This window comes from Mycteria americana, chromosome 1, assembly GCF_035582795.1.
Source record: "Mycteria americana isolate JAX WOST 10 ecotype Jacksonville Zoo and Gardens chromosome 1, USCA_MyAme_1.0, whole genome shotgun sequence".
In the NCBI taxonomy this organism is placed as follows: domain Eukaryota; kingdom Metazoa; phylum Chordata; class Aves; order Ciconiiformes; family Ciconiidae; genus Mycteria; species Mycteria americana.
Genome location: NC_134365.1, coordinates 94,401,389 through 94,426,353, shown reverse-complemented (window position 1 = coordinate 94,426,353; position 24,965 = coordinate 94,401,389). Strand labels below are relative to the sequence as shown.

General features: G+C 38.5%; 1 protein-coding gene across 10 annotated transcripts in view; it reads right to left on the bottom strand.

Moving 5' to 3' along the window:
* The window catches only part of ZBTB20 (zinc finger and BTB domain containing 20), a 473,367-nt gene that overhangs the window by 388,571 nt on the left and 59,831 nt on the right, over positions 1 to 24,965 (bottom strand). For 9 of the 10 annotated variants that reach the window (XM_075512721.1, XM_075512731.1, XM_075512714.1 and 6 more), the window contains one exon: positions 24,078 to 24,137. The gene's annotated coding sequence lies outside the window, so the exon portion shown is untranslated. Of the gene's footprint in view, positions 1 to 16,921; positions 17,014 to 24,077; positions 24,138 to 24,965 lie in introns of all 10 variants that reach the window. The other variant, XM_075512739.1, reaches the window with a different exon arrangement.

Below are 24,965 nucleotides of genomic sequence, written 5' to 3'. Positions count from 1 at the left end.
GTTCTCAAATGTCAGAGGGCTTTTTGCCTATACCACCTGACTGGTCTCAAGCTCTAACTATCCCCACCTGGGCCCACTAGTATTAATTAGGACAATCAGCCTCACCCTCTCTGGGATAACTGTCAGTTTAGTTGACACCAAAAAGAATTTGGATTTAAAAAAAGCAAGCGGAAACCACAAGCATACTGGGCAAGGTAATCTCCAATTATTGAAGAAGAAAATTATCGCATGCAAATCTGTTTTCTATGGGTCTGGTTTCTTAGCAGAACTTCTCACTATGAAGTTTCTGTGCAGGAGAACAATGTGCGGAGAACAATAACCACAAATGCTAGTAAATTTAGCCCAGACATTATCATCATATCATTCTTGTAGCAGACTTTCAGTGCCCAGATGTGTCTTTGGACTATGCTCTCTTTTAAAGCACTGTTAGTGCAGTTAGGCATGTTTGATGGACTTTTGAAGACATGACCCACCAGTGACTAGGCAGAACAACCTGTAACTTAGACACAATGAAGAGTGGAGTAATAATGCTATCTAGTGCTGCACATGCTCTAGAACACTGACAAGGAAGTTCAATGGTGAATGACTGTGCAGCTCAGAAGGAAAGTTCAGCTTCTAGTTGCTTTTTTTAGTTTTATATCACCTATCAATGCAGCTTTATTAAATAATTTTACATACCTTTCTTCGTCCCCTCTGCTTTTTCCTCTTCCTCCATTTGACATGTATTATAAGAAACCATTCCAAAAGGTAAAAGTCAAAGATAGCACTTGGATACAATGCTAGCCAAGGTGGACTTTTACTAGGCTCCAAGTAATCTTAAGGACCACAAGTATGACAACAGGTGTCACTCAACTACCTGCTGCAACGGTAGAACTATACAGTAGAAGGAATGCTAGCCTCTGAAGTGTCTTTACATTCCACTGTCTAGACATGTAGAAGCTGCAGTGTAGAAAACAAGCCCCCCCCCCCCCCCCAAAAAAAAAAAAAAAAGAAAAGATGGGAGACTCCAGGATGAAAGGATAGGCTCTGTCCATGCTCATGTCCCTAGAGACAGACTAGTTCTTTCCTCTCCTCCCTCTAAAATGGTGTTCAGATGTGACCCAAGTTAAAGTCACTAAAACTCTTCAGGTTCTTCAGCTGATAACACAGCCACTTCAGAGTTGTCTATTATTTGATAGTCAAACTAATGTCAGATGATGAATTCAGAAGGCCCTCCATGGTAAGATGGAGTATAACCCAAGTTTAAGACAGAAAAGGAAGTGACAACAGATAAACACAGGAAACAATGAAAAGAAAGTTTACATTATACTGCTTTTATATAACAATATGAGATACAAACACCAACTATCCCCATTTTCTAGATAAGGAAACAAAAAGCCCTGGTCTAGACCACAAAATAAGTCAAGGGACTCATGCTGAATATACAAGATTATGTCATACTCTGGTTTCTATTCATTTTATCACATTTACCTTCAGTACCTGACAACTAGTGCTTTCTTTTATTCAGCTTAAGAAGTCAACAATAGATAAGCACCGGAGCATGTATCCGGAGCACGGTTCAGCTGAAAATCTACCATGTCCACATCACGTCCCATTGCAGACCACACAGACAGTTGCACAGGCTCAAGAGCATGTCCCTGACACTAGCCAGGGCAGTTACTTGCTAAATCTGTGGGCAGGGCAAATCAGGAGTCTTGTTGCCCTCCATTAAACCTTTCCAGCTGCTGGCAAACCACTGGCTAGGGATTTCCTGAGCAAGTGATTATTTATATTCATATATTTGCGTTAAACAGCCATTGATGGACTTTCCTCTCATGAGTCTGTCTAATTTGCTTAGTAGGCAGATTTCCTTCTGCTTTTTCTTCATCTTGGGTTAATGACTTCTACTGTCAATATTTGCACTGTGTGTCTAAAGAAGATTTTCTGGAGCAGCAGAAAAGGGATCTCTGATACAAATACAAGGAAGTGATTGGACCACTCTTCCTGGGCTAAACCAGTGTAGAGTGTGAACAGATCTTAAGACAATGGCAGTTCTGTTCCTGTCTCATGAAGAAAAATTCAACAGATCATAACAATGCTGTAGCTTTGCAGTTTGTTTAAATAGATTTATAACACACTAACTCCCTTTTAGAAGAGCCAAAAAGTGCTTAATCTGAGCCAAGAGGCACAAACTGAGCAGATATGAAGGTGAAATGGTCTGAATTTGCCAGTCAGACTTGCAGTGTGACTGCATCTGCTGCTTGGATGCTGCCTAAATAGGCCAAGATCAAGGTTGCAAAGATTGATTTGATTCTGATCCCTCAAAGTAAACAACAAGACCCAGAAATCAAAACTCATAATAAAATTTAAAATTATCCCATGAAGTCATCTTATATTTCCACACTGCAATGCACATATTGTGTGCATGTGTGTGCATGCACATATACACACACATTCATGCTCAAATCCATGTTATCCCCTGCATTTGTATGTTGCACCATTGCAAACATACTCTGAAAGAATATAATTGCTAAAGGAAAATAGCACCCATTGGTACAGAGAACCTATGCTACTGTTCCCCTTTTCTAATCAGAAAACACTGATTCACATCTACTTGCCTCACCTCCCTGCCCCTTTACCAATGAGGAACTCACCTTACATCTCTATAATGCTTTCCTTGGCCAAGTCTGCAACCCCAGGCAACCCAGCCTCGATTGTAGGCAGCAAAGGCAGAGAGCTCAGCTCAGAGTTTGCCATGCTCAGTGCATGTCACACAGCACAAGCAACCTGCTAATGAGCTGCTATGTGCTCTCTCAAAGTCACAGCTGCCAGCAACAATTGAGCAAGTGCAGCCTAGCTTTTCAGGATTCCTGCCTGTTGCCCAGGAACCACACAAAGCACTGGAGATTTTAAACAGGTGCAAACAGTGCTTTTCTCCCATTGCCTTGTCCTCCAGCACATCAGAATGCACAGCCTCTGCAATGGCAACGCAAGAAGAACCAGAAAGCTGCAAATGAACTTTTAAAATGCGATCAGAGTTCCTAGTGATAAAGCACTTTTATGACATGAGAAAAACGGCTTGTACGTAGCACTATAAGCAGACGCAGAAAGGCTTGGTCAGGCTTGCCTTTGTGAAGACCCGCTTTTTCAGAAATATGCAATTGTATTATAATTCTGGGTTACACGTTTTTCTAAATTTGTCAGTATTTCTCACCTGCAAAATATTTTGTTAATGTAAGAGGTAATCTTTCAGAACACGCAATGATTCAGAATGCGTAATGAGCACCAAATATAAATGAAAAGGGTGCATTTTAAAGCTTACTTTAAAAATAATTCTATAGCTGTATAGGGATTTTTAATGCTTAAAACCATCTGTCAAATAAGTGTATTTACAGGCGTAATATAAATCACACAATTATCTAATTCTGTGTATGTACAGAAATTATATATGTACCATGTGTTTACAGCCCATTGCTTAACATTCTAATCTTGTACATACACAGCTCAGTGCATAGGTTGTACCGTAGGTAGAAAGAAAACATATTTCCTGTACTGAAAATCTGTGAGGCAATTTTTAACAGGCTCGTTAGAAAAGACACAGTTTAATGGTGGACTTGGCAGTGCTAGGTTAATGGTTGGACTTGATCTTAAAGGTCTTTTCCAACCTAAACAATTCTATGATTCTGTGATTCTAACTTCAGAATGGTTTGTTTTGTCAATATTGCCTATACTGTGTTAAGGTCATCAGTACAAGTTTGTTATTAGCCACATTCCCACGTTGGTAATCAGGCAAATTCCTGTTAATTTCAGGCAGAATCTTGCCTGAATTGGAAGGGAGCGGGAACTGGTTAAGGTCATTAACCAGATGGCCATTAAGATCTGCCGCTCTGATGTTATGATCAGCTACTCATCTGGTGTCTACCTGCTACTTACAAGCCTACTTACAAGAGCAGGCACAGGTCAAGCCTTGAGCAAGGTTCTTTCACTGTTCATTCAGAAATGTTACAGTGCTGACATGCATGCTAAGGGCTTCTGCCTAAAATGAAACTGCTCAGATACGTTTTACCTTCCCTTTTGGATTCAGCTTTCCGTTTGGATGGGAGGATGAAAAGGCTAAAGGGTTGTCTTGTACAGACGCCAACAAAAACAAAGGTAAACTTAGAATTTTCATTAACTGTAAATTACAAGAGCAAACAGAAATAAGGATTGATGTGAGCAACAGGGAATGCTAAAGCTTCACCAAATGTAATGTGTAATGCCTCAACCCAAACATATTTTGGGATGACTGCCAAGAAGATGGGTATAAATGTGGGAGGCTTAGTAGAGTACAGTTTGAGCTAAAATGTGTAAAGTTTTCACTTGTGCTAAGGAAACATTCATAGCTAGGTAAAAACAAGGCCTTATGAAAAATCCAATTTTGCATCTAATCTAAATTTCCCTGGGCAAAGCAACTGCTCTCTTCCAAAACTGATCCTTGAGATAGCTGGTGGTAATTATTGTGGATAGCATTGACATGGGTTAGGCACTAGTTGAATATCGTAAAGTCTAGAGGTGTCTTATCCAGCATTAAGTGGTTTGATGTTCTCATCTAAACCTGAATCAGAGTTAGTCATTATAATGCTTTTGTCATTTGGTGGTCCAATGACACCTGTACAACTACGAGGCAGAAATGTCGGCTCTGTCTAACAAGCTTTCACGTGCTATCTAACCTTCCACTGTTATCCGTTAGAACTTTTGACCCAGAATCTCATTGTAATGAAGGATGCAGCATCCCAAACCATCAGAGCTTCTCCAACGAAGAATAATTACAGTGTCCTGTATGTTGTTTGGGCTGTAGTGGAAAGGGCATTAAATAACCCAAATAATCTCTCTTTGCTGCTAAAAATCCCTCAGCAGAAAAAGGCCAACATGATTGAGTTTTGGTTTATCTACTGTCAGAACTGTGCCTCAACAGTAAGAGTATGAGGTGCTCAACTAGAGACTAGTTCATGAACTAGGACTTAAGTATACATTCCATCAGATAAACAATGGACAATTCTAGTAAAAACAAGAGGCTGGAGAGTAACAAGCTATAAATTCTATAGAAATGTTCAACATAGGCTCATTTCTCAGCTTTTTTTAAGCTACTTTCTTCTTGAGTTGATAGACCAATTCTTTCAGAAAAAATGTCAACAGCAGTAAAGCTTCTTACCTATTTTTTCTGTATAGACTTCAGAAAGCATACGCAGTAATGAAGCTCCAAGAAGCCATTTTACTGGCTACCACTTCAGCTTTATTCGTGTGATTGGTTCCAAGATCTTGAGACAGTAACACAAGTTACTTCATGTTTCTCTATGTTAAGTGCAGGGTACATCCTCCCCTCTCTGTGCCTGAGATGATACAGCATCTGCAGCTGACAGATACGGACAAGCTTTTGATTCCCCTTAATGCATCTCCAGTTCTACAGATGTGGAAGTATGAAGTGCCTACTGACAACACAGTACAGGAATCATACTGACAATACCCAACACATCCCATTACTTGGCAAATAAACATGACCCCCTGGTAAAGAGATGGTGACAACAGAAACTTATCCCACCCAAAAGAGAACTAAAATCTCAAAAGACACTGCCTATTCATTCCATTGTTCAACATGTAGTCTGTTCAGCTAGGAGGACCAAAGGTGACAAGTAACCCTAGCAATATATACACATAATGCTGCTTGTCACCAGAAGTAATAATACGGCCTCCATTGGTAGGAGAGACTGTGTCTTTCCTTTTGCTGGAGAATGTCTCCCTTAAGGCTAACAGTGGCATGAGAATGGTGGGAACATTTAGGAAGGACTCTAAGGTAATGCAACTCTGATTTCTCTCCACAGTTGCCAGTGACTAAGTGGCAGGCAAAGACATTTCTAAGGTTGTCCAAGAACAGAAAAGTACACAGTGTGCAATGGATTTTAATGACAACACTGATTCAAAAGACCCTCTTTAAACTCTAAGTAAGGATCCTAGACATAGCGGAACAGGCCAGGACTCACTATTTTGGCAACGGTCCTCTCAAGTGAAGTTACCCTCTCTGTAAATTGAAACTTTCCTTCAAATTACATCAAGGCTGTGCACCCCAGCAAAGCTTAGAGGAGTCTGAAAGAAGAATGTATCCCTTTCTGCAGTGGCTTCTGTAAAATAAGAAACTGGATTAACCATAGTCTTCACTGGTGCCAGCCAGACCACAAAGTGTACCATCAGCGCTCCGCTGTAAGGTAAAAGCTATTGTAATTTTAAAAGAATATCAATTAAACATCCTGCCCCAGAAGTGCTATAACCTGACTTCAGATTTCTTATAAACTATGTCTTCTTGCACTCCTAAATAATACCAGAATAAAAAGCATCAGATTACTTTCTAGGAGATATTTACAAAACTCCGGGATATTCCAAGCAGATATAAGCAAATATTATTATTCTGAATAGCACTACAAGCTGCCCTCCATCCACAGCACCATGCAGGCTGTCATTTTTGTAGTTAGGATGCATTTTGCAGCAAGACATAACTGTTCTTTCAAGTGCACTGTACTGCTAGTTGTTGTCACAATTATTTATAACTAGGGACAGCCATCTCCTACTAACCTTCTGTTCTGGTCCAATATACAGGAAACAGTATTTGGAGGGTTGAAGTACATTTATAAGAATTTCAACTCAATATTTCTTAACCAGATTCTGCCCTCTGTGTTTGACTGCAATCCCAGGCAAGTCAAAGACGGTATTCAGTCTTCCTCTCTATTGCGTGGTGTGTGTGTATAAAAACTTAATTTTTATAAAAGGTCAGGATGGCAAATTAAGATGTTCAGCTAAAGAAGTGCTTTTTCAAGAGACTTGTAAACATGAGACCACTAGTTGGGTTTCTTCTTTAAACTGTTATCATAAAAGTACTGTAGCATTCTTTAACACAGAGAAGCAGTGCAATAGTGCATGAAAAACTCAATGCCAAGAAATAATCTATCTCTAGCTTAGCAGTGAATTATCCTCCAACCTTGAGAAAGTTACTTAACTGTTCTGTGTTTCAGTTTCCCCATCTATCAAATGGGGATAATGATACTTTGTAAAACCACTCTAAGGTTCTTTAAAAAATATATTATCATTTGGAAACTTGTAAAGTGCACTGGAATTTCTAAAAAACCACCAAGAATATAGGAATAAGTATCGCTTTAAATGTTTGTTGCAATATTTTAATACAAGTCATACCTTTCTTATAAGTACTTTACAATAGTCTCAAGTGTTTATATGTACTATTTAAGTGAATCAACTGCAATTATCATACCTCTAGCATATCAGATTTGAAGATACTACATGCTTTAAGTTTAAACTTGCAGCTGTTGGTTGAAACATGAATCTTTTCATGGACCTCAGTAAGAGATGGACTGGGTCCTGTATTTTCTCCTAAGACAGGTGATGGTCCTCCAGCTGAGGTATCGCTGCATTCTTTGAAACATACAAGAATTAGGAAACTAAAAAGAAAAAGAGATGAACATTGTGTCCTGCCTCCCCGACATTCTTTTCAGCACCTACATGATACAGATGCCACAGAAGACTTAGTCTTACTTTGAAGTGCAGGAAAATATATCATGGTAAGAGACTGAGTGTCATTCAAAGCATCCTTTGGAACTTCTTAAAAACTGCAGCTGAGCTTTGTATCTGGAGATGTTTTACTGATTAGTTTATTTTTCTGTACTTTTAGAGCACTGAAGAGCAAATTCATTACATGTTTAAAACAACATACTTTGCAGGTTTTATATATTCAAATACTTCTACTTCTGAAAGTTTATCCTGCTTAAATATGTACTTGTAGAGTGTAATCCAAAAGTGGCTGGACATATATATTGTAGGTCAAGTTCCAAGTCATCAATCAGCTAGTTACGTTTTTTAAGGCAGTTATTTTAGTGCACAAGAGAGCTGTTTCCTCAACGTCATATTACAAGAATGGATCGCAGAGTTTCTCAAATAATCAACGCTACAGATGGGACCAAGTGTGGAAACCGCCAGGCCCAAAAGATTATTTTCTCTGGACATTATTAACAATCAAAAACAAGATATCGGAACTGGGGATGGCTCGCAAGTTTAGAGACAGCACTCGTTATAAACCAAATGCTACAATAGTTACATTACTGAGGGAGAAAAAAGTTGGGGAGATTCTACAGCCATTTAATCTTTAATAAGTATCTCATTCACTAGCTTTGTAATACAGAGAACAGAATTTCTATCCATCAAGTTATTCAATCATATTTATAGCAGATAAAAACTTACAAGCAATAAGTTAGCTACAGTCACCTTATCTCCAAGTAAAAAATTATCTACATATTTGAATACAAAGGCAGCAAACTGGATTTTCTTATTCTTATCAAGATTAATATAATACTTGAATGCAAATAGGACAGCTAGATAAGAGTTACAACAGCAACGTGTGAAATTCCCCCCATTTTTAGGTATGATTAAGAAAGCAACACATATAAGCAAAAGGGAAATCCAAATTAAAATTATGTTAAAAAAAATATGTATGGCCCTGAATCTGTGATAGCCCTGTGAGGAGAGATCGTCAACTAGAAGAAGGGGAGCGAGGTGGGATGCCCTCAGATGTTTAAGAGCACAGTGTGGAAGAGAGTGCAAGAGAGGGAACATGCCTGCGCAGGTCGTGTTAAAGCTTCAAATGTCTCCAGCTCAAGTGAATGTGCAGAGAAGACAACCACTTCAAGTAGAACTTTTTACTGATTAAGTCACTACCATAAATCTCAATATGTTCCCTGCCATATTGGCAGCCTGTCCCTTTTTTCCTTTTAACTGTGGGCCAGATCCTCAGCTGGTATAAGTTGGCATCACATTTTGTTGCCTTCAGTGGAGCTAAGCCAATTGATGCCATCTGAGCATCTGATATGATATTTCTGTAGCAGTTAAAAAATGATACAGCGGCATTAATTACTACATAGCCATGTGTCATAACCTCATGGCAGGGGTGGAAGGACTTCTCATTTATAGTCACTAGTCAACATACAAAGTGGAAGGGTCAATTGGCATTCCAAGCTCAGTTTGATGGCTGTAAAGCTACTAGTATCTATTTTTATTCAATTCTACAAGTCAGTGGTAGTCATTTGAAACACAGGAGACACCATTTCTCATTTTCCTATGTGATTTAAATACTTAAAATTTGTTAACTCAAAGGCATGTAGTAGCTACGCTATGTCCTTAAAGCACCATAAGCTATTGCATCAAAAATGCAATGGATCTGACATGCAGAAGAACAGGCAAACTGGGGCAGACAAAAATTTGTTTAACTGAGAAGCCTGATTCCCACTGCCAGCAGTGGATGCTAAAGGAAAAGAGGGTAAGTACACATACATCTGTAAAATTCTGCTACAGACCTACAGCACTTCAGAGAAGCAAACTGAAAAATCCTTGAGGTTATAGCTGCAAGTCAAAATATACCTGTACTTGTATTTGTGACTGTTAGGAAGAGCTTTACAGTGTTAGCTATGCAGCATCATTCTCCACTGCAGGATACAGAGGAATCAGAAAATGGAAGACAGTCATCTTTCCAAGGTCCAGAGGGACAGTGGTGGCCGATCTCAGAACATTATCTTAAGTCTTTTTGTATTCACGGTCTTGCTTTCTGCTTGGGTTTTGTTGTGAGGTTTTTTTTTTCTGATAGGCCACCCTGCCCTGTAGAGCTAACTAGCTACATTTCAGTAGCCAGTTGGAATAAGGGCTTTGGATTTCTGACAGCACACTGAGAATCTTGCCTCAGACACAGACATTCTTCAATTTATGATCTTCTTATAGAGAGGGTGGTCATTTTTTGGTTCAGCAAAGGGAGAAATGGAGCACAGGACTCATTGTTGGACCACTGCACGTTGGTTCGGTCTATCTCGTACAATGACCTGACACTCATAGTTTATACTCTTTGTGTAAAAAGCCCATATGCTCCATTTCACTGCAGAAGGAAATAACATAAACAGGAAAATCCTAACACCCAAATAAAACCCTTCTTCTCCAATGAAATAGCATTTCTTACTTTCTACCCAACACAAAAAAGTGTAGGCTGGGACTCCAAAGAACAACGGTGGGCTCAGACACTCAGACATCCAGTAGAAGTAACAATCACTTGCGTCAACATTTTAGATGCAGCAAAATGTTCATTAACTCAAGTAGGTTACTGAGGGTTATTGTCTGTGTGTTTGAAGGAGGGGTAAATGGGGAGTTATCCTGTGGCACTGAATCTATCTTGGCCTGCCTTCATTTGCATTCCCTGCCCTTCCCGGTATTTCCTCTCAGATATAATTATCTCCTCAGCTCCTAAGTTATTTTGTTTTAAGCACTTCATACCCCCTGGACACTCAACACTGAGATCTTACTGAACATTAAACAAGCAGATTCCCATCTTTGTCTTTAAATGGGTAAAATAAAAGTACTAACCTATCAGACAAAAAAATACTTATTCTCCACCTACTCATTAGAATTTGCATGTTACAGCAGCATGCACGCTCCTAACAAGCTTCCAAATGGGGGATTGGAAGTAAGCAGACTCATTCTAGAAGTAAATGTAAAATAAATGGCCTTATGTTGGCTGAAGCATATGTCCCAAAATGCAGACAGTTTGCTGTGGATATAATGTAACTACCTGATAACAAGCAAAGGCCAAAACATGGGAAGATAAACCCTGGCTTGACTGACTTCAGCAGACGTTTTGCTTGCATAAGAACAGACCATGAAATTCAGGGATTTAGCCACAAAAGAGCAGAGCTACTGAGAAACAGGAAACAAAGAAAGAATGGAAACAGTGAGAGAATGAAACATCAGAGAAGACAACATATGGGAGAAGGATAAGAGTAAACAGGAAAATGTAAGGGGATGAATAGGAAACAGGAGAAGCAATGGACAAATATTGATTTTTTAAAGCTTTTACAGGATTGACTGCAAGTTTCTCTGCTCGATACATAGTAGTATTTAACATGCCAAAAGACGAGTAACTGAATCTACTTACATTAACCAAGAAAAGCTGTCCTGTTTTGGGAGAGTTTCTGTAAGTGCCTCTCTTCATCCATACCAAAATGGCAGTCTCCAACTTTCTCCCACACTCTTCCTCCACATGTATTCATAGCTCAACTCCCCCTCTAGCTCTCATAAAAACAGTTTGCTGATGAGAAGGAACCATTTTTTTCCCTTGCTAGTAATGGAAAAAGCAGCAACAACCTGCCTCTCTCTCAGGCCTCAGCTCAGCAAGGAACTTCTATCAGAAGACTGCTGAATTGACCCACTGATGAGTAAAATTCGCAACCAAGAAGTAAGGACTCATGTTAAAGCCACATTTCCTTGACACTGTCTGTTTATATACCAGGAAGATGCCAGGATGCTGGTGAAGTGTTTTTCTTTTCAAAAAACCCCGCTGTGATGAAATGTCTTCACAGCCTCGCACATCTGCATTCTGATACCACAAATGGAGGGAAATGATGGAAGCTCTACTACTGTCATTCTGGAGAGCGTTCCACTGGGAACAACTTTGGATGAAGAAACTAAATTATGGACTTTCTCTCAGAGCTGAGTGTATCTGAACGTGGCAGATAAGATCCACGCTGCAAAAAGGTTTGAAACCTATTACATACCCAGAAGAAAAATGTAGGAGTTTTAAACAGACACATTCTGCCTAACTCAAAATTAAACGAGTTGATTAAGAATATGCCTTAAATTCACATGAAAAGTTATCATCCATCTTTAAAAGCTTGGCCTCCCATTTTTGTATATTATACTTGGCAGAAATATGTCCACATTCAGTCATTTTGTCTTAAGTCAGTCTTAGGATCCAGCTGTTCCGATATTGAGGAAAATTGAAATTTTAATCTTCAAATACTTCATTTAGCTATTATTTAAGAAATATTATTGCTTAAATGAGATGCTTCCTTCACAAAAAAAAAGCTCATAAAAATATCTGCCTTACTTTTTTTAAAAAAAACAGATTTTCCGTGTCCAAATTTTATAACAATTCATAAATGTGTTTAGTCATCCTTACCACAGGGGAAGAATGTAAGTAGGGAATTTCTGCCTGACAGAAATCCTGCAAGTGACAAAGCTTCTAATTTTGACTTCAGTGGAAATTTTGCCTCAGTATGGATTCACAGGATTTGGCCTATGCTTTGCAGAGGTGACTGGGATTCAAGTATATTATTACTTAGATACTTGTTTTGCTAGAATTTCAAGTGCACTCTTAGAAGAACTGGAGGGAATTAGTTTGACAAGAGATTGAAGAGATCAATTATTATTGTGTTCAGTGGACATAAAGTGTCCAGTGGACACCAGCTGAATGAGCAGAAGATGGGAATTAATTCAGTTTAGTTTTAGGGTGCTAACATACAAAGCAGAATAATTTCTTTCCTCCCCAAAAGCATGGTTGGCATTTATATTCCCATTTCTTATGTAATGGAGCTTTCCTAATATTTATTATTTATCAAAAATACTTGTTTTCAGTGTTTCCCTAGGAAGCTGATATATCCAATTTCAATTTCTAATTAGAAAAAGCATGCAGCTGTTACTAACAGGCCAAATGCTGAAATGCTTGCCCAGGATTTAGACTGTCCACTGTTACAGATGCAATGTGACTAAGACTCCCCATGACATCTAGCAGATAGGTCTGGGGAAATCTGGCCAGGCACCTTGATAATAACCAGAAATATACAGGCTATGCAGCCTCATAACTTCCATGTCTCAAGTCTGTTTCTCCGTTTCCTCTCCATTGACACCTCTTTCCTCCCTTTGAAAAGATGTGGAAGAGAACCAGGAAAAAAGCAACAGCCCATAACAGAGTTGTTCTAAATCTCCCTGAAGAAGCAGACAGAACAAATGGCTCCTCAAAAGTGAATCCCAGGTGAAAGCTCCATGCCGCAGTTCTGTAGTCCTACACACAAGAAGGGATGCAGATATTCTTTATGCTGGAACAACCTAGCTTCTAGACTTGTATTTACTCCACTAAATTGCTCTTCCTTTAACCTGTGATTTTGCTAGGTAGTAATAATTTTGCACTGTTGCTCAGAGGACATCTCTTTGCTTTGCTAACTATCTGTTATGATGTGTATGTCATTGCAGAATTTGGCCATGTAAACCTTGAAAGTAATTTGCAGCTCTGAAACTCAATTCTGATGTATTTCTTCAAATCCAATGCTGTGAAAACTCAGTGACACTGCAAAAAGGATATGAAGATAACATTTATAAACACTGCAGCTGGGTACACAAAAAGCTGCAGAGGAAGAATAAGGGTTACCAGAGCAGGAAAACACTGTTTATTACTTAGCATTGTTTCTTGAAGCATAATAACTGTACCTGGAAACTACACATTCCTACCTGCACATCACATCAATATTACAGGGGTAAATCTCTCTAGAAGGAAAGAGAAACCAAAACCAGAAATGAAACAAACAAACAGTACTCACTAGGTAGTATGTGCAGATATTCAACTAGCAACTTCACTTTTCCCACTCCTTCAGCAGAACCCTATACTATGAGCATTACAAATATTAGATTTCTTGTGTGCCCAGTGATAGAAGTTCATAAAAAGTTAAAGGATAATACTCAGTAGAAGCAATTAATAATTTTGTGTTAAAATATCGACATAATACTAATACTACTGTGATGATAAATCTCCACCTTGGGTGTTAAATACTAGTGTACTCAAGCGTCTCGTATTCCTGTGGCTTATGCAATGCTCTGCTCGGGAAGCTCAGGATAAGTCTGTCTTCCCGTTATTCTGGCGTGAGTTAGCTCAGCAGAAGAGACTTTTATTCTGATATGACTCAACCAAAAAGTACTCTGGACAGATATACAAGGAAAACAGAAAATACCCCACAAACAGCAATCATATCATTATTATGTATTCAAATGTAAAGTGTTTACAGGATTAAGCAGTAACAGCACTGACACGATAACGCATAGCATGGCCTCATCCTGCAAGCCTCTCTCATCTGAATAATCCTAAGTAAGTGTGTGCAGTCCCTTGCAGGGATTGTAAAGTGCAGAAAACTATGAAATTTGGGAGGAAACAGATCAAAAAGCTGAAGCACACATCAGCAATGTGACTCACTTAAAATTCTACAGGAAACAAATAGAAATTCATAAATAAAACTGTTTCTGACTTTTGATCCTGTCTGTGGGACACAAGATCTCTCCCATGAGAATAAATATACCAAAGCAAAAGCAACCCCTGACACTTTATTATATTTCTATAATTGTCTCAATATACCAGATCAATTGCATTTGAAAATACAGCTATTAAACCGTAACTAGACCATCTTTGGAGCCTTTGTTTGCCAACTGCATCAAACAACAATTCTTCTGCAGACAAGAAATCAGACTGTATTTTTACAATAATTGCAAGTCATTTCTAGGAGAAAGAGGTAGCAACAATACCCAAGGAAATAAAATAACACACTTTTGTGCTTTCCCATCAAACCCGATAGTCGTATGGGTTTAAATCAGTCAGAGGCAGCTACGCATGAGAGATTGCACTCTGCAGGCTCTATCAGTCAGAAGTCAAGGATACACGTCCATGATTTATCATACTTTTCATGGTAATTAGCTAGAGTGCCATTTTGCTTCCAGTAGCATCACTCAACTTTCTTTTTTTAATTTGGTCTTTTTTCCTGCAAATGAATTTACATATTTCTCAGTCTCTCATCCCCTACTATGTTTTATTTATGAATATAGGCCTTCCTGATGGTAACTGTAATGTGAAGAAGGTAGTAATTAGTGTACCTATCTGCTAAGTTAATCCCTTTCCCACAATGTCTGCAGAGAAGTTTAAGGTAAGTAACAGTTTACAGTCAATATTAGGTTTAATTATGCTTAATGAAGGTAACTGTCTCTGTTTACTAACTGTACCTAGGTGTGTAGCTCCTATATGAGTTTTTCTCCCAGCCTCATTCTGCACTGTTAATAGTGCCACTGTGCGTGGTACGTGTGGTGCTTTAATCCGTAAACTGCTCCAGGAGAGCCAAGCAAGTGAGGCACCTGTTTCAACACAGGTTCAGAGGGAGCAGAATGGCCTTAAAACAATGACAGCTTTGTGTAAGGAGAAAGTTTTACTGTCTGGTATTTTAGTGCATGCAGTGCATTAGAGAAAAGAGAAAAAAAAACACAAACCAAAACCAAAAACACAGATATTCCCCAAGCCTCTCCTCTTAAAAAAAAAATTAAAAAGAAAATAAAGCATTTGTTCCCAATTTGCAGGGATCATCCCCAAGAATGTTTCCTGTAGGAGTTACTACATTCTTTTAGTTCATCGAAAGCTGTGTTAACAATTAATACCCTGAAGTTAAATAAAACAATGAAGACTTCTTGTCTTACTCCTATTTCATGAGTAGGTATCTTCCAGAACTAAAAAGATTCTAGAGGCAACTGAAGACATCACCAACGTTGTCTTATAACTCTATGCTAGTAAAAGGTCAAAAGCAAAACCTCAGATCCAAAACCAGTTCTACTTCAACTGCTCTGTTTTCAGCCTCTGTGTAGCATTGTTACTTCAGTCTGTATCTTCCTAAAAGGAAGATTTAGATTTGAGCTTACTTCATTACTTTTTGCCATAACATTTTCCTTCATGATTTCATGTGTTATCCCCTTGAGAAATTCATGCGATGGGAAATTTTTTATACATATTTATAACTACCTATGAAAAATGTACCTTCCTAAATCTTTGACTCCCTACGATGCATGGATTCAGGGGTTTTTGTGTGTGGGCACGAGGGATTAAGTTTGCAGGAGAAGTTCCGAAAAACAAAGTTGTTTGATTTCCAATGAGAAATGGAAGTGGAACACGCACAGAAATTGTTCTGTAAACAGAGAGGTTAGTTCATTTGATTTTTCCAAAGCAGTAAGAAGTGAGGTCTGCATTTCGTTCGTATCAGAGAAATGTGAAGTTTGCTCAGACATAGCTTAGGGGTTTTACTTTTTTTGTTTTCCTTTTTGGCCTAGTGAGCACTCTGCATGAGTCCACATGTTCCCTCCTTATTTTTGCCATTGGCAGGACTTCAAGAAAAAAAATCTCTGGTTAGAAAATGGTTCAAAAAAGGGGGAAAACCTTCAGCTAAATCATGCTTTTTGTTTTTAAAAAACACCCACGTATTTGATTGTCAAAGTATCCGTTACTAAAGCAAGATGTTATTTAAAGGCTAAACTCTGTAATTCTGGAAGCTATATCCAGATCAACATGCTTTGACTGTACAGGTTTCAAAATCTAAGCTCAAGTCTCTTTGTTAAGGCTTATATGTATTATTCCTACAATGTGCCAAACTAACCCTAACACCCATATTACTGGATGTTAGGGAAAAGGCTTCTAAAAGAGAAGTGAGATTTTGTAACTGACGTCTTTCCCTCTCAACACCGTGTTCCAAAAAATGTGATCTAAACATGTAAATACAAGTTTAACCACTATGTAAAACTGGTAATAACTACATAACAAGAAAGAAAAGATACCTGCTTTCAAAATGACAGTATATTCCTCCTTTTGCTATTTAAGACATCAATGGTCAGATAAACATGGACTCCATTATGGGATGAAAATTATTTACATGCACATATATTATTCAGAAAATTGGCAAAGTTTTGTATCCAAGAAGGAAGCAGAAGTAGGAGGGGTCACTTTACTGCTTGAATACAAAATCCAGCAGCTAGCTTAATTTAATGACTTAAAATACTACAGAATGACTCTGAGGATCTGGAAAATTTAAACAACTCATGATTTCAAGGGTATACTATGGAAAATCCAACTGGAGAATGAAAACAGCACTTAATACTACTGGCCAATACCAGGAGAGGGCATATTCAAGTTACTTCTCACCTGCTGCTGCCTTTCAGTTAGTGCCATAAACAAAGCTTGGGTAACTGAATATTAACATATTTTACTAAAGCACAGTCCTAGAGTTAGCGATAACAGGATTACCTGCAGGCCACTGATGTTCAGTGTACATACACAGGTAACTGTCTCCTCAGAAATCCACAGGCAGATCTCCAAACCATAGGAAGCGGATCTCCCTGAGAGAAAGATGGATGCGGGCATTACTATGAAAATCTGTGCAGCTCCTCTCCCCAGACACCTGGCTGGAAGAAAGCCCCCACACTTTTCTGAAGAGCCTGGGAGGAAGGTGGGCTTGCTTACTTGGATCAGTCTGGATAATAACTAGGTTTTTCCCATTACAGTGTTGCCTCCACACATATCTCTGCTCAGATTCACCAATTATAATGAAGAACCTTGGGAGGATAAAGATTTTTAAAACTAATTCCAAAATAACCAAAGAAAAGCTATTTTTCAAACGTCCAGAGTTTGCTTAAGTAAAAATCAGGTTTTTGCCAAGATTTAGGGAAAATCTTGTCACCCCTAAATGAATTGAATCTCTGTTGCAGTATAGCGTCTCAGCAAAGAGAAAGACACTCTCCCTTGACGACCTCTGAAGTAACAATGAGAATCTCCAGTCTTGGTGGAGGAGATTACCTGAGAGACATACAGTCTGGTGGCCTCCAGAATCTCAAGGAGGCTGAAAGCTTATATTGAAATGGCTCATTTCATGTTTATAGCCCAGGTGGGACTGGAACATTGTGTTTTAGCCACATACCAATCAAACTGTTAGAACATAACTTACAAGAGGACTCAGACACGGATACTGAGATCTTGGGGCAATCCCATCTCATAAAGAACATTTAAATGTGCCTATAAACATTATTGTAAAGATATTTTAATTCAGAGGAAGGAAATAGTTTCCAATCAAAGTTCTGCAAATGACAATTCATATTATTAAAAAATTAAAGGAAAATTCCTTATGTAATTAAAATGCTCTATGAGTGACTGAGTAGCAACGTTTCTTGCTTCTTTCTTGTTTTCTTCAATATTGATTTCTTGCCAGAAAAAATACAAGTTTTCAGCTGCCTGTCTCTCAGAAGAGCCTCTGCCTGCTTTTGTGAATTCTCTCTGCCATCCTTAAGATACACCTTCTGAAGGCAAAGAGACTTGTATAATCCCCAAAGTCCTATTAATATCAGTAAGAATGATACAGGTTTGATTCAAAACAACCAGAGGGAATGGCTAAAATGGCCTCAACGCTGTTTTTCAAAGTCAGAATGGTCCACCTCATCTACCTGGCACTAAAATGTGCTGCTGCCACGCAAACGGTCCAGCTCACACTGCTGCTGACTTCTTGCTGTCTCTCATTTTGTTGTCTGCTATTTTATTTGCTGGTACAGGAGGAAGAGGGCGGTGGCCTTTTAATGACCCGCATTGCTGATAACACTGAGTTATGCAGTAATGCTGCTGTGCTAATCATACTATTGCATAACGTAATGTTGGCTTTGACTGGAATGTTTACAAAATGAACGAGGCACATAGAAGGTGTTCAGTGGCATCACCACAACGGCACCATACAAATGTCTGATTCAGCTCTAACAGGAAAATAGACATCCATCGACAGAAAGAGGGGACAGGGAGAGAAAGAGGGAGATACTGAGACAGAGATGGAGAGAGAAAGAGAGAAAAGGAGAGAAATAAAGGGAGGGAAAGAAGGACAGAAGGAGGGAGGGAGGGAGCGAGGGAAGTGGAAAAGGATTTCAGAGTACTACTCAGTGAAAGATATATCTATTGAACTTTGCGGGACACAGTAGTGTTTTGAAGAGAAAATCTTGTACCACCAGATGGAGGATTTAACCCTCCCTTTTACAATTAGTTCCTTGTCAACCCACGTTCTACTTGTATGGAAAACCATGAAAGCCAAGTGCCTACTGGGTTTGAAAGAGACAACAGAACAGAAATCTGACCCGGAGGAGGAGCAAAAAAATTCACTGTCCTGAGCTATCCATTGAAGAAAATTAACGTTCCCAAAACAACACCAGAGACATTAAAGATCTCTGTCTTTAATAATACTTTAATCTGTCTGGCCGCCTGAATATTGACATCTGGACAGCAAAATTGCTATTTATTCTTTCCAATGAAGGTAAACTGACTCACTGGCACAGAAGAAAGAAATTAATACCAAATTTTGTTCCATGTGGCAAAAATGCCAAGTGTAACCTGTGCCACATCCTCCAGACATTACAAGATGATCTGCACTTAAGATGAAGAAGAAAGTCAGAATGACTAAAAGGAAAGTTTTGTCTTGGCTTCCACCCTGGCAATCAACACAGCTACATATATCTGAGCAAGAACCATGGTGGTTAAATACCTGCTTCTGAGTCTCAAAAGACTTCACTGACATCTATTCCTTGCCCATATTTTTTCACTCCCAGTGGACAGTGACGTTGTCTTTTTCATAGAGGAGGTGTCAGATCATGGCCCCTGGTAAATCAACACGAATCACTGGCCACATGATTCAAATGTGTGCTCTAAGAAACAGAATTTTAGCATCCTGAAACTCTACTCTTAAAGTGCTGAATGAGGGAAGCTGTTGTGCCAGTGTGTCGATTAATGAGACCAATACTTTCACATTCATTTTCAAAAATGGTAAAGGAGGGAAGAGTAAAGCATTACCTCTTGACTTTTACCTTTTATATAGAAAAACAGGCACACTGGCCTTGCATTGTTAGTGTTACTAGAATATCTGCTGAACAACACGATGCATATGCATGCAGGTAAACATAAACACACACGCACGCACAATACTGAACTTTGTGTTGGCAGCCAGACTGCGGTAACCCATGTCCCCTGGGCAGCAATCAGCTATGAAGGAACAGGAAAAAGTTAGTGTAATGATTAACTAGCCCGGTGGGCTATTATTAATGACAAGTAGAGCAGCAGCAGTGCAGGCTGCGATGCCAGTCACCTCTCCCTCTGGAATGCTGCTGGATGCCTGGAATCAAACTCAGCACAGAAAAAACAGCAAACGTAATGTCAACGTAAGAAAGAAGCTGAATTTCCCCTCTTGGAGTTTACATGTAAGGAAGACGTGCAGGAGCAGAGAATTTCTGTTAAGCTTGATGTTAAAAGAATATGACAGATTCCAATATCACCATTTATCAAATATGTATGCATAGGTTTTGATAAGATTAATAAGGTTATTGGTATCAGCTATAGGCAATTATTCCCTATACAGCAGCAAGCAAACAACTCTAATGGCAACTGGCAAGTATCAATGTTGATAGCTGCAGCCATGGTGTTAGTACTGGAGCAGATGGTTAAAGTGCATCCATTTAGGTGGAAGACTAAACCGTGAGTACCCCTATAGCCAATCAGGGAAAAATCAGTGTCTTCATGGCTGTTCCCCTTCCTTTGGTGCTTTTACCCTGCAGTCCCCAGCAAGCTCCAGAAATTCTTCAAAATTCTTTCAAATCTTTCATATTCTTTTAAAGCAGCGCATTAAAGGTGAACATACCGCAACACCCACTGTATTTCTCTCAGTGCTACCTAAGTCAGCATTTTGCAGAGAGGCAATAGACTACTGCCTGGACTTCAGCTTGAAAAAACAAATTCCATCTGATTTTTTCTAGCTTTCAATGATTTAACGTCATCAGCCATGGCAGAAATGACAATCAAAGATTCAGTTTTATTTTTTATTTTCCAACAAAAGCATTTGCTGCTTATTTAAGAAGACCTTGAAAGAAACTATTTAGCAAAAAAAAAAGCAAATTCTTTCTTTCAATAAACTCACTTTCCCTCTGAAAGGCTTTGCTCTGTGTGTCGATTATTCATTTACTTTAATTATTTTGAAGTGCCTCTGTTTGAGTGGGTAGGAGTTAAGTATCCACAACACCAAAGTAGGTCCTAGAATTAGTTGTTGTAAACAAAATGTTCTGCAGTGGCCTAAATCTGCACAAGTAGTAAGTCTTGAGTATTTTGGAAGTCCTTTTCCACAAAGAGTACTTCTGGGGACCCTGAAAGCTATGGGACCCACGTCCATGAGCATATATTATGTGACTTACATTGTATGGACAGGTCATATCTTTCTAATCATGAACACATATAAATCCTTTTTCTCATTTTGTAGGAAAACAAAGATGTTGCTCTTATTTAAAGGTGGAAAGCAAAATCCCACCTGGAAGAGGCTGGTACCAACTAAAGCAGCTGACCAGAAATTTTAATCTGTCATACAGGAGGATTTATTAGGACACAATGACCAAGTGATATAAGAGAATGCAGAGAGCCAGAACAACATACACAGCTAGGCATGTAATCAAAACCAAATAACAATCTTTCATAATCTCTCTAATCATAGCTCTCTCTCACACACACATATACTCATGCACAGATACAGCAATACTTAAGTTGTTACCCTTTGTTAAATGTTTTCAGCCCAGATATCTTTGTGGTTAATAGGTACACACACTACAAACAACAAGAAGAAAACAAGCCAAGAAAGCCCTAGGAAAACTTCAGATGGAAGAGTTTGGACATAGTCATGTGCACACATTCACAGAAAGGAGGAACTGAATCTGGGGAAAATACACAGGATTATCACTTTATAGACAGTGAGAACTGACTTGAACAAAGATTCCAAAAAGAAACACATCTAACATTTAAATCCCAAGCTGTATTTTCAGTGACACCCTTTCTCCCATGACTGTATGTACACTCAAAACCAAAACCCCAGCAGCTAAACATCCACAGCCTGAGGAATTTCAGTTCTCAATCTCAAGAAAAAGCTATTGTCCAAACTTTCCACTGTATCCACAGGCTTCTACTACCACATTCTGATTTAAGGACACACATGCAATAAAACTAAAACCAAAGAGAGAGAAACCAGTTGAAATTAAGAGTTTGCACTACCCATTCCTTCACAGATATGGAAGGTGTGATGTAGGCATCTGGAAAACCAGAAGATATTGTCTCTGGTAAATCTCATTTCGTAAGTCTCCCCACTTTCAATCTGCATTCCTGTGCTTTGCGCACTCTTCCATAGAAACTCATAGCTCCTCTGCACTGTTGCCTATAGTTACACCCAGTATTTACAGGTAAGCCTGCAACCCTGTTCCTCCATGGAGGTAAATGAGAAAGGAAGGAAAATAGTATGAAGGAAAGTAGGAAAACAATTCTGCACTTACTTGTCTGTAATTGGTGGTTATATCTTAGGAATAGTTGCTTTAAAATACAAGTTGTTGTTGAGGTTTGATTTAAAAATCTCTGTCAGTTTTGACATTCAGGTGAAAGTATTGCTGCTGGCTCCAGAACAATTTGCATATCTTATCACTAAATAAAATGTCTGAGGTGTGCACCAATCTGATGAAATTATAAACAAGAGTCCACATAAGCACACATGCCTTCCTGTTTGATTTCTGTCCTGTTCACTCCTCTATAATAAATTATATGATCATCTCATTCTAGCTGGAGGTTTAACTGTGCATGTAAAAAGGAAAATGATAGCAGCCTATTCTTTTTCACACTTTACAGCTGAGAACCTGACAAAATTGTGGATTTTGGGAACAAGCAGAAAAGCTTATTTTGTTACCACCTACATCCTCTTTAATTGCCACAAAATTGGTGGAAAATCCCATGTATTTATGTATTTTTAAAAATAATGTCCCACACTGAAAATAAATAAATAAATGAAACGACACCTCTTTTACTACAAAGACTAATATACATGCTTAACTTTATGTCCTGCAATTAATCTCATCTACTTCAGCAGGATTACTCATAATGCTGTAAGTGAAATACATGTGTAAATCCTTGCAGAATCATGGCCTGAATTGCCAACAACGTTATATGGCACAATTAAATGCATAGGCCTAGAATGGCTCTTCAGAAAGATTAGAAAAAAAAAAACCCTTTAGGCATAATAACTAACAAAAACTACTCCAGAGAGTGCCTATACGAGAAATAGTTTTGAGGGAGTTGCCTTCCCTTGGGAAATTCACCTGTCACCAAATCCTTCCAGTAATTCACCTCCTTCCTCTACCAGTTATCACCTTCACTTACCACTCCTTTCTCACTCATCAAATACCATTCTCCCTCTCCACACATCCTGCTGCTGCTGCTATGTGATGAAGGAGACAGGAGATGCATCTTACTCCTTCTTATTCTTTTGTGCAGTGAAGTAGGATGAGCGCACAGTCTGGCTCTCATCAACTAGCATAGTAATAAACAGCTCACGTGCCAATTAACAGAGCTGGGTGCACAACTAAACAATTTCACCAACTTTGCTTCTTAACCTGTTGCTGAATGGTTCACGTGCTAGCGTCTCACTGAAAATTATTTGCCCAGTAAACTCTATGGACAATCCTTAACCTATTACTGGACTTCATTACAAGAAGCTGCTGATCAAAACATAGACAAATTGGCTACCTAAATTGCCTAGCTCTGTCTCCTGATGAGTAGCTTACCATCTGTTTTCTTCTGCAAATACTCACGAATGCTGTATCAGAAGTTACTCTCTGTACATTATCTAGTTTTTTACTAAAATCCATGGCTTCCACAAACACTCCACTTTTACAAATTAACTCAGTCAGAAATATTAACTAAAATGCCAGGAAAACAAAGTCAATCCCTTAAAAGTTCAAATGACTATTTGTCACAAACATTTCACCTCTACTAATGAACTGCAAAAATGAATGATAGAAAATGCAAAACTGTATTATGTTTAGCAGTTAACATTTTAATAAGGAGGAGATTAGCAATTTTTAATACCTCCAGTGCTTTGTTATATACAGTAGCACAATAACTGAATATTTTAATTGCTAATTATTTAGACCTCATTCAGTTCTCACTCAGGCAAAACTCCCATTGAGGGACTCTTGCCTGAGAGGAGAGCTACAGGATTTGTCTTACTGTAATTTGAAAAAACTTTATATATCATAAAAACTATCAAGTTATAGTGGGACAAAAATCATTAAATCCTTAGCAATATTAAACCCTACTGAAAGTCCCACTGACTCTTAACACCAATGTTTTCATATTAAGTAAAATAAATAATTGTGGTTTACCAGTTGTAACTTACCTGTATAATTTATGCCCAGATATGCTGGTGCTCTTAAAGAGGTCTAATAACGTTTTGAGTCTTCTTACCATACCCCTGCTTTTCTCCTGTGGGAATTCTCAGTTCAAATGTGATAGGGAAATAGCATTTCCAAACAATTATGATATCAACACCTTCAGAAACCCAAAAACTAGCATTTGGTTTTACCTTTTGTCGTCGGACTCCAAAAGGGTTAAGAGCAGCTCTCAACACTTCTTTCTTATGCTGCTGTAAAGAAAAGAAATGCTTATGTTTAGGGATTTGCACACACAACACCTTGAGTTTTCATAACAGTCAAATAGCTAGGCATTCAGTGGGGGAAGTGGGTGGAATGCTGTATATATATAAACATAGCTATCTGAAGGAAGACAAAACAAAGTCCTACACATTCATATTTAGTACACACATGACAAACACATAAGCTACATGTACTACTATCCGAAATGTCATGTTACACCCATCCTTCAGAGAGAAAAGTTACACAACTCAACACCAAATTAGTAAGACTCCATGCTTTAAAAAAAAAAAATCTCAGTTTTTCCATTAAGTGTAATTTCATTCCTGTTAGAGATAAAAGCAAATGGGTGTTACAACCAAAGTTTTGCTATTTATGTTTGCCATTCAAATGAATTTGTGGAAAAAGTTACAGGTAAGTTCTCTACAGGTCCAGAGTTTGAAGAGGTTCTTTTATTTTTTTTTAATGAAAAATTGTGTATAAAGTCTTTGCATCTTTCAACTAGAAACAGCTTTAATGACCAAAATGTTCTGAAAACCTCTCTATAGGCTGCATTTTGAAAAAAGAACTAAAAGAAGACTTAGTACCATATACCACTAATTACCAAAATGTTCACAACTGGCTGCCAAACAGCTGAGGAAAGAGTAAGTATTCTGAAGTCTGAAAATAGACTTGGGCACTCTCCTTCCACCAATTCAGAATATGTTTTAGGGATCTGATTGGCATAATTTCCAACTCCTGTTATGAGAGGTTCACTTAGACTACAATGGCTGAATCCACTCCAGCCAGGCTTCTCGCTTCCTCGCAGGAGAAGCGAGATC